Source organism: Papilio polytes, unplaced genomic scaffold, assembly GCF_000836215.1.
Source record: "Papilio polytes unplaced genomic scaffold, Ppol_1.0 DF822733.1, whole genome shotgun sequence".
NCBI classification, from domain to species: domain Eukaryota; kingdom Metazoa; phylum Arthropoda; class Insecta; order Lepidoptera; family Papilionidae; genus Papilio; species Papilio polytes.
The window spans coordinates 1,631,879-1,641,382 of NW_013526471.1; positions in this window are offsets into that span (position 1 = coordinate 1,631,879).

Sequence of the window (9,504 nt, forward strand, 5' to 3'; positions counted from 1 at the left end):
ATTTTATGTTTTGTTCCTCAGAGAATGCTTATCTGTATTCAGATTTTTGGTCGGAGTAGAATATTAAACATGATACTATTTTTGTTGCGGTTTCAACTCGCAAATAGGTAACTCGGAGACACCGGTAATTCTATAACAAGTATCGCCGCAACAATATCCGTATTGAATTGAGATCATGATGCTCCGAAGTGGCAATAGTCCCGAGTCCGAAGTGGAAGTAGTTTTTTACAGTTCACGAAGCATTTTCAAAGTTACCTAATGCATTATTATATGTACACGTAATATATATCATTATTAATCTATCATATTTCGTACTAGTAATACATGCGTGTTCTTTTTAAATAGCAAGTGGCCAACAGTACATAGCAACCACTGCAAATAGGTATCCGGGGCCTCGCCTTCTCTACCTTTAATCGACGAAGGAGGATATTTCTTTTTAATGCGTCCGTACCTCTGCTAAATCCACTTATTCCTTCCTATAATGTCTTTGTAATTGGAGGGGAGGAAAAGTGAACTATGTACATTTAGGCCTGCATGCACATTCGCCAGATGAAACGCAGAATTGAATTCTCCTCACTCTTATCTTCCGCATGGTCGTGGTAATGCACGGCCCATATATGCAAAATATGTTATTGCGAGATTCACTACTATTAAAATATTCAATAAAATACAAAGTAACAAAAGATCTACAATACAAATAGACAAAAGTGGAATGACTTTAATTCTACAAATTCTAGAACGTAGGCGTCTATTAAAAGCATTTGACCACGTTTGACTAACACCCACTGCCATCAGGGGACGTTGTGGGCAGAGACAGAATTTCCATTTTGTATCACCTCTATATATTTATTCATCGTTTTACCTGAATACATAATTAATACATGCGTGTCGCTTGTCTTTAAGAACGCTTGACTTAGTGTTTTCTTCGTCATCGTTAAAAATACATTTTATAATTCAGTAACGTTCAGATACTGGTTGAATATAAAGAAAATTCAAATGACAAATGTTTTTTTTTTATATCACCTATTTGTACTTTCATTGATGAAATATGTAGTGCTAATGTAACTTTGTACTTGGTAAAATCATCACCTATTCTGTTGAAAATAGTGTACACCCAAAATATACATCAACAGTAATTTTCATCGTAGCAGCTAATACGAATAGCTTTCTACATGAGGTATGAGGTAAGGCGCGTCCGGTCAATGACTTGCCTGCGTAGAGGCTACGAAATTGCTTAGCAATGACTTCAACCCTTTGTAGAGTATAACTCGCTATCACCACAGATTAAATAATTTGTGTATAAAATGTTTTAATCAAAGTCAAGAAACGACGTATGATAAAATGATTCTGAATAATAAAATATTGAAATGTAAGCGAATAAAGTATATTTCGTAATCTAAGTATTGTTGCGTTACACTAAAAAGTTGTACGCAAATTTCAAATAATGAAAAATTACAGTATGTAACTGCAATACAATAAATCGACATTAATTTAATGAAAATAACGTAATATGTAAAATTGTATATAATTAAAATCACTTGAATTTATTCGCCATATCAGTGATTTTAACAGCAATTTTTATTCTTACAATTAAATTAAAATAACAAAACTCATGACGAAACTATAAGAATGGTGGATGATTCGGCCGAGTCTGCCAGCGACCTTGTGACCTCTGAGTGCGAGCCGGCAGAGCGGGCGCGGGCTGGCAGAGGGCGCTGGGGCGCGCGCGAGCCTGCGCACTGCGCGCCAGCCTCCCGGGCGGCAGTGAATGGAGCGACGTCGAACAGCACCGCCGTGTGTGATAACATAGTGAGGTGATGTGATGGTGATAGCGGAGTGAATGGAGACATGGCCGCGAGCTCGGGAGAGCGCGGCGATCACATACCATGTGCTGGATTTTAAGTAAGTTCTTTCAAGGTCAACCGGTAAACAACATTTTGCTACAGCCCTGATTTACGATACATGCTGGTTTAAAATATTGCGCTATTGTGATGCTTTGATATGATTATGTATTGAACCTTGTTCAATTTAATGTCTCATTCATTAAAATGGTAATATAATGAAATCATTAAATTAAGTCAGTTTTAATTGAATGTGCTAAAGCACTGTCTCTAATTTGTGTCGTTAAGATAAAAGCTGTACATTCAAAACTCATTAAGATTGAACGATGACATGAATGCGAAGGACTTGTTGATTTTAATTCTTAAATATAATAAGGAATTAAATTTGCAAGCGAATCGTGGAAATTAAATCTACATTTAAATGATACATGTGATTGAATATACTGCGAGCTTCAACAGAATGGGTTGTTTAGAAGATTTTTATAGCTTTAATTGTTTGCCACAATGCTTTTCGATTATCATTCCAATTTTACGAATAACATAATTTTTTTGTGATATAATTTTGTACCCCGTATATATTTTTTTATTTTCATGTTTAAATTGTGTTCCAATGAAAAGAATCAAATTAATACCTTACATTACTTAATAAATAAAGATACTTTCAGACATTATAAACGAAGCTTACGACAATTTCATGATATAAGCATCCATCGAGTCGTCAATGACCGGTGAACTTGTAGGCTCATTCATGGCGTGCCGGTAACGCCCTCCGACGATAAAATGCCGCTTACTAAATCACGTTGTCATTAATTTATATTATTATCTATGGAATTTAAAAAAAAAAACATTATATGTTATTTAAAACGTACTTAGATAGATTTTAAATAATTTTCTAATATAATACACAATAAAAAATCGTTTTCAGGGTATAATCGAAACCGTTTATTTCGCACCTGAAAAGATTATTCAAGTTTCAAAGTAAAAGAGAAACATCGCTTCGCTGAAAAACAAATCTTAAATTCAACTGTTACTCTGGTAGTCACGTTACGTGAGTCTAAGGTTTTCCGTCAACTTTGCTTTCCCTTTCATTTTGTACAGTCGTGCGTGTCGTTACAACTTTGCTCGAACATTTAACCTCGAGTTTTATAAAACACATAGGATGCGTACAGAATACGCGAATTGTAGAGAGAAGTTAAATAAACAGTTTAACATTAGTATATTATAGAAAAACTTTACAATTGATACTTTTAAAATCTGACCAACATAACTTTGTAAATGAAATGTGAATATAATTGGTATTTTAACTTCATGTAGGTAGTTTAGCCTAGGTAAAACGGTCTCATAGAGATATTAGCTTATTGTGTTAACAAAGTAGTCTATACCTTAACAGTAGTAGAGCTCGCTTTAACATCTTCGCACGAATAGGCCGGCTCGCCCGGTATAATACCACGACCACACAGAAGACAGGCGTGAAGTGGGAGCAATTCCGCGTTTCGTGTGATGAGTGTGGTGCCGGAGGCCTAATTTTAGTCGCTTTTCTTCCCACCCTTACCTTAAGAGGAAAGGATTGGAAAAAAAGGAAATGATTTGACGGCGGAAGAGACGCATAGAAAGGGTAAATATCCTGTTCATGTGCGTCTCCTCCACGGTCGATTAAGGGTAGGTTACGCAATTACTGTTGTGGATGCTTATGGGTAGCGGTAGCTTCGCCATTTTGGCGTATTCAGGTGGTCGCATGCACGTTTGCCAACTCATAATATAAAAAAAAAAACTGAAAACTGAATAAAATAAATCAACGTCATATCTATGTAATATTGACCTGTGTAAATAATGGGATATATAAATACATCGTAATGGGTGTGTTCCGGCCCGGTACTCGTTCTCGGAGGCTGCACAATTAGGCGACATAATGACCTGAGCGAGCGTGGGATGTGCTCACACACTGAGCACAAATATATCTGACAGGTTTATTGCGAACAAAAATATTATGTTTATTCATACTTTTTTTAATAACTTTAGGTATTTCGCACACTGGCAATCGAAAAGTAGCAAAACCAAACCGAAAAGAAAGATCTTGCATAAATGGATCACAGAAATTTATGCATGTTAGATTTGGTTTCGTGTCTAATGTAGCTACTAAATGATTTGCTTAAACAAACCAGATTTATATCAAAATTCGGTTTGCGTCTTAATTATAACAAATCAATTCCTAATATTGTCTCTCTGCGTTTTATAAACTGTATACATTTAATAACATGGTATTCACGAAAAAGCGCTAAAAACACATACAATGGTATCCCTTAAGATTAGTAATCAATACAAAGGGCTTCTTTTACCATATACGAACATTATACCTCTAAAAGGCATCCGAAGATACGTTTGCTTGAATAATAGATGGAGAAAAGAGAAAGGTATACGCTTAATGTTTGTGCAAACACTTCGCTCCATCTCTCTCTGTTTAATGGATGTCTAATAAAAGTAAAGAAAACGGATCGGCACCAATGATGGAGCGTTCCTTTGTTTTTTATGTCACGGTTAATGCAACTGCCTTTTTTTAGAACCGTGAGATATTATATTCGATAAAAAATTACACGCTTTATATTTTTTTAGGAATATAGCTTTGCTAATGAATATCAGTTTCATAGAATAGATAAAACATGTAACCAACTTAACTTACACCTAATGTATCATTGATTACTAATGCTTTTATTCAAGCTATTCTGTATAAAAACGTAAACTCCAAGCGCTTGTCGACATTTTTCGAGATTGCCTTCAATATCGATAATTTGTTAGATGATGAATACTGTACGTTTTTTTCTTGAAAGGGCTATTGGCATGAAAGTAAACCGAAAGGTTGGTTGAAACGTAGAGATAAGTTATTAATGAGAAACCCCAGGTGGATACTGATATACTAGGTCGATTAAAATAACTGCTCGGAGCTCACATGTAAAAATATCGACGTTATCTCAACGTTAAAATGTAAATTCTCCTCGACTCGCCGGCTGAATTTTTCATGAAGCGAACCTTCGCAACAACAGAGAACTGTGAAAATACAATTTTCAGCTGACATATGATGTTTTAACGCCGGAAAAAGCTTTCGCTGTTATTAATTAGAAACATGAATTTTCTTTCAACTTTTCAACATGAAATTTCAACAACAAGAACAACAACAACAATTACAACAACAAGAAATTTCAACTTTTTTTCTCATGTAGCAAGTTTTCATACATTTAAATTATACTATGTAATAACCTAATTATTGTACTTATGTACATTGAGTAACTTATTATTTCAATAGAAAAGAATTTTAGATAAATTAGAATAAGATTAAGATTAAAAAAAAAGTTGTAAAACTTTCAATTTCATCAATTCTCACGATTATAATGAAAATCAAAATTCGTTTTATGGTTCAACACTTTTATAATAACTATTTTATTTATAACAATAATTTACATTGTAGATACAAAAATATTTCGAAATGTCATCTAATAGATGTGGATTTAACAATTCAGCATAAATTCGAGGGAAACTGAAATGAAGGGCCATCCCTTATCATATAAAATATTCCTTATGACAACCGTACTCATGACCCTTCCGGAACACTAACTAAAAAGTTCCCTCGCATTTTGAGATCCATTAATAATATATGCGTTATTCATTTGAGAACATAATTTTGTAACGGAATAATACATTACATGTCATATTTAAAAACATAACGTCTCAAAAAAATGTTTAGTTGAAATGTTTTCGAATAAATTAAAAGACGATAATAGTTTATGATTTTGTACACAGAATGATTATGAAGTAAGAAAAATCAAGAACCTGCTTTATTTATCTTGTTCAATAATTCGAAAAAGTTTCCAAGTACTTAATCCGTCAGTAGCTGTAAAGGATTTGTGTTTTTGTTTTTTTTTTGTTTACTCTCTTTGAATGGTGTCTGTTTTCGAACGAGGGTGGTCATTAAAGGGATTTCTGTTTTTTTCAGAAGCGCCTTTAATTACGATCGGGGAGTTTGTTCCACGTTCAAATGGAAATTGCCTTTAGTTTTTTTTTAGGCGTTATGCCGACAGTTGGTGACTTGATGTTCTTTGAACACTAACTATGCAACTTTGAAATAAAAGATTTGCAGGTAAGTTGTCCTTAGTTACATAAATGAATGTTTCTGTACAGACCAATTAAAAGAAAAAAACATAAATACTCAATGTTTCAACTACATGAAAATAGAATTCTAAATTTTTCCCTTTTTTCTACTGTTAACATTTATCTTATATTACTTTAACATTGTCGCGTTATAAAATACCTTTCACGGTATCGAGAGACGATCGATGGAAATCAAATTGCCGCGGCCGTGCTATTGCTTTTCATTCACAGATACTGAACGCGTTCCGATACCGGCAAATTGAAAATTAGATAATCTACAAGATTACAGTTACGTTCCATAAACACATTTTCTGCCACTCAAAGTCATTTAATGGTTACTTAAAATACATTCCTCCTATTTAGTTCTACATTAAGTTCATGACTCCCGCAGTCATTTGTAAAAGAGCGTTGTGTTGTTTAAATATTTAAATTCCATATAGACCCATTTTGACTTAACTCGAAACTCGTAGGAAACTTATACAAATAAATCTATTTTTTAACCCTAACAAATATTAAAATAATAAACCTTATTCCGCAATGTTGATAAAAAATATCTGCGACATGTTCTATTACTGTAGAGCTTCGAAGCGTAGCGATTGCTACGGTTCGTAGCACTGTGCACGTCCAACGGGCCATGTTTCCGCTGGTTTGTGAGTTAGCAGTGTATATGTCAGCATGAAATTGAAAACATTGTTAGTTTATAATACGACTGTTGACCAATTATCTTAATATTGTGATCTAGACAAATCTAGATAGCTAGATTACAAACTACTGATGTTTGCAATTTAACAGTGATGCTTAGGTACGGAATTGTATATTTAGGGTGTAACCTATTGGTAAATAGTACCTAAATATAAATTATATGATGTTTTGTATGATACACACTACGCGAAAACGATAGATATTATTCTAATGATCTAATTAGTAAGTCATTAAAAATTTAATTGAAACATTCGAATACAATTTCAATTTAATTTAAAATGATTAAATTCTCTTTGTAATTATTTAAAAGAAGATCAAACCTATTGTTAGGATATGCCACACATTTATCATTTATCTTCAGGTCAGTGATTTATGTTTTATACTTGCAGCTATGTACCTGTTACCTTTTACCTGTGCTTTACCTTGTCAGTATACTCAGAGACTATTGACGTCAGTAATTATCGATAGTTACCAGTCTAGTGCACCATTATGTTAAAGCATTTAACACACAGAGCTTATGAATATTTTATAAAGACGCCGCTAGAGTGCGTTGGCGGCGAATACACAATCTCACTAATTGCTTGCGATCTCTGAACAAGAACGTGTGATTAAAATAGATTATTTTATGTCTCTGGTGCTAACTTTTAGACAGTAGTTATTTTCTTATATGTGTATAAAGTTATTGTTAATTTTGTAAACTCGTAACATGTAAATAATGAAAACAACACATAAACACTATCAAGTCTTTTATTTACAAATGTTATGACTTGACTTTTACTTTTAATTATAAATTCCTATACTATAACGTAATGAATTGACTATAATTTCACAATTGTTTTACACAAATCTAAATGTTTCTTAAACCGTTTTTATATTTTTTTAGTAAATACAAATTTCGTAGTATTAAAGATTTTGGAATCTGTTATTAATTTATTTACAATAAGATTATCCATCTTGATAATTTGAACAACGTAATACTGAAGGAAGTAAATCCAATTTAAAGGGATGAAAGCCTCTAAGCCGTGTTTCATTAATGGGAAATAATTGATATCAGTGGCTGCGAGCGCTAAAGCGCTACGGGCTGCGGAGCTACGGAGCTACGGAGCTACGGATAGAAATTGAATATTCCTAATCAACTTTGCAGTCCTGCTAAATGTGTTTAGAATGGAACATGTAGACACGTTCTATCGATTTAAAGATTTTATCTTTCATACGTAATACTTTAGAGTTTTATTTATAGTCATCTAGTGTATTTTCAACATGTAAGTTTTAATTTACTTTTTGCAATCTATACTATTATAATAAAGCGTAAACACACACTTCTTTGTTGCCTAAGATGTCAATTACAGCATATTTTTGAATAATCCCTTTTTTAATGAAAAGCCCTACACTTACGTCACGCTTAAGGCAATATTTTTTCACGTCATTAGCAGGTAAATATTTTGGCTAAAAAGCCGAATGTGGGAATAAGACCATAAGTTGCTGCCAACATCAAGAAAGCAAGGTTGCCACGGTTTGTCATCATGTCATGTCATTTTGACACTTGCAATTAATAATTTGACACATGTAAACAATATAAAACAAATTTTCATAATTTTATGCGGATAAAGTCGCACGGGAACAGCTAGTGTCAATATTTGATATTAATATTTACCTATATACCTTTGTGCTCTTAAATAAAGCATGTTTGTATACAAGTGGAATTTCATCGTATAACTTGCATATTTGTGGCAATCGTCTACTGCATTCTTAATATTTAAAGTCGACCCAGTGACCTACAAATCGAAGACGCGCGCAGCATTCCAGCCGTATATCTCACGAGTAAAAAATGAACTCAACGTGAATACACTTCGTTGTCTTCTCCCCTGTATACGGAAGATTAACCTTCCAGGATAAAAGTTATACGGAGAATAACATAGAAAACTCAAGTCTTAAAGGAATAAATACATTTAAATTTTAAGAAATATATCCATATCTAAGAATTGTACAGTTTAACTGACGCTTTAAATTCCACGCGTCAGTTTTAATTGTGCAGTGGAACTGAATACTGCACATTATACTGGCTATTGATCGAGAGCCGACCAGTTATGAATTCTTCAAACAAATCCAATTAAACTGTAAGTTTGTCCGTCGCGGAAACTTTACCGTAGATATCGATCACTTTGTCTTAAATGGACCGAATAATGATTGCTCCGATATTGCTTGAACTGGACAAACTTACTCCTTAATTGTTCTCAAGTTATAACTGATTGTGACAAATTATCTATATAGATAGATTTAAAATTTAATACAAACGTAATTTCCAAATGTGACGTGTAAATACATTTTTTTTTTCTTTTACAATCTTTATATTTTTTATATTACAAGGTGTCAAACGAACAAGCGGCCATCCGAGTTTGCCGAAATGGCGCTGCCCATAGACATCAGCAATCGCAGATGCGTTGCCTAACCTTAATCGACGGAAGAGGAGACGCACATAAACAGGATATATCCCCTTTCTATGCGTCTCCTTCGCCGTCAAATCCACTTTTTCTTCCCATCCTCTCCGTTTAAATTATTTGATTAGCATACAATAATAATTAATATATCTTCCTTATTTATAAATCGTTTAATTTAATATATGGAATATCTTTATCGACATTTCCCAGCCGACCTTATAAAGGCTCTAAATACCCCTTGTTTTTTCAAGCGTCGTATTTATACTAGCTATACATAGCCCTGCGTGCAATGACGTGAGTTAAGTGGGACATCCCGCTTAGATTAGGCGTGACGTAGCGGCCGCCATTTTGTATTTTTAACCTGGGATAGAATAATCGGCTTC